The following is a 611-nucleotide window of genomic DNA, read 5'->3' on the forward strand; positions in this document are numbered from 1 at the left end:
CCCCCCCCCCCCATTCCCAGCATTCCCAGACTAAATCCTCTCCTGTTTTTCTCCCTTCCCCAGCATTCCCAGACTAAACCCTCTCCCGTTTCCCTCCCTCCTGAGGCTGTTCAGCCTCCCCCCTTCATTCCCAGCGTTCCCAGACTAAATCCTCTCCCGTTTTTATCCCTCCCTCCCGAGGATGCTCCAGGAGCCTCCCCAGCATTCCCAGACTACCCGAGGATGCTCCAGGAGCCTTCCCCCTTCATTCCCAGCATTCCCAGACTAAATCCCTCTCCCGTTTCCCTCCCTCCCAAGGATGCTCCAGGAGCCTCCTCAGCCTTCCCAGACTAAATCCCTCTCCCGTTTTTCTCCCTCCCGAGGATGCTCCAGGAGCCTCCCCCCTCCATTCCCAGCATTCCCAGCCTAAACCCCTCTCCCGTTTTTCCCCCTCCCTCCCGAGGATGCTCCAGGAGTCTCCCCCCTCCATTCCCAGCATTCCCAGACTAAATCCCTCTCCCGTTTCCCTCCCTCCCAAGGATGCTCCAGGAGCCTCCTCAGCCTTCCCAGACTAAATCCCTCTCCCATTTATATCCCTCCTTCCTGAGGATGCTCCAGGAGCCTCCCCCCCC

This window comes from Corapipo altera, unplaced genomic scaffold, assembly GCF_003945725.1.
Source record: "Corapipo altera isolate COAL_440 unplaced genomic scaffold, ASM394572v1 60180, whole genome shotgun sequence".
Taxonomy (NCBI): Eukaryota; Metazoa; Chordata; class Aves; order Passeriformes; family Pipridae; genus Corapipo; species Corapipo altera.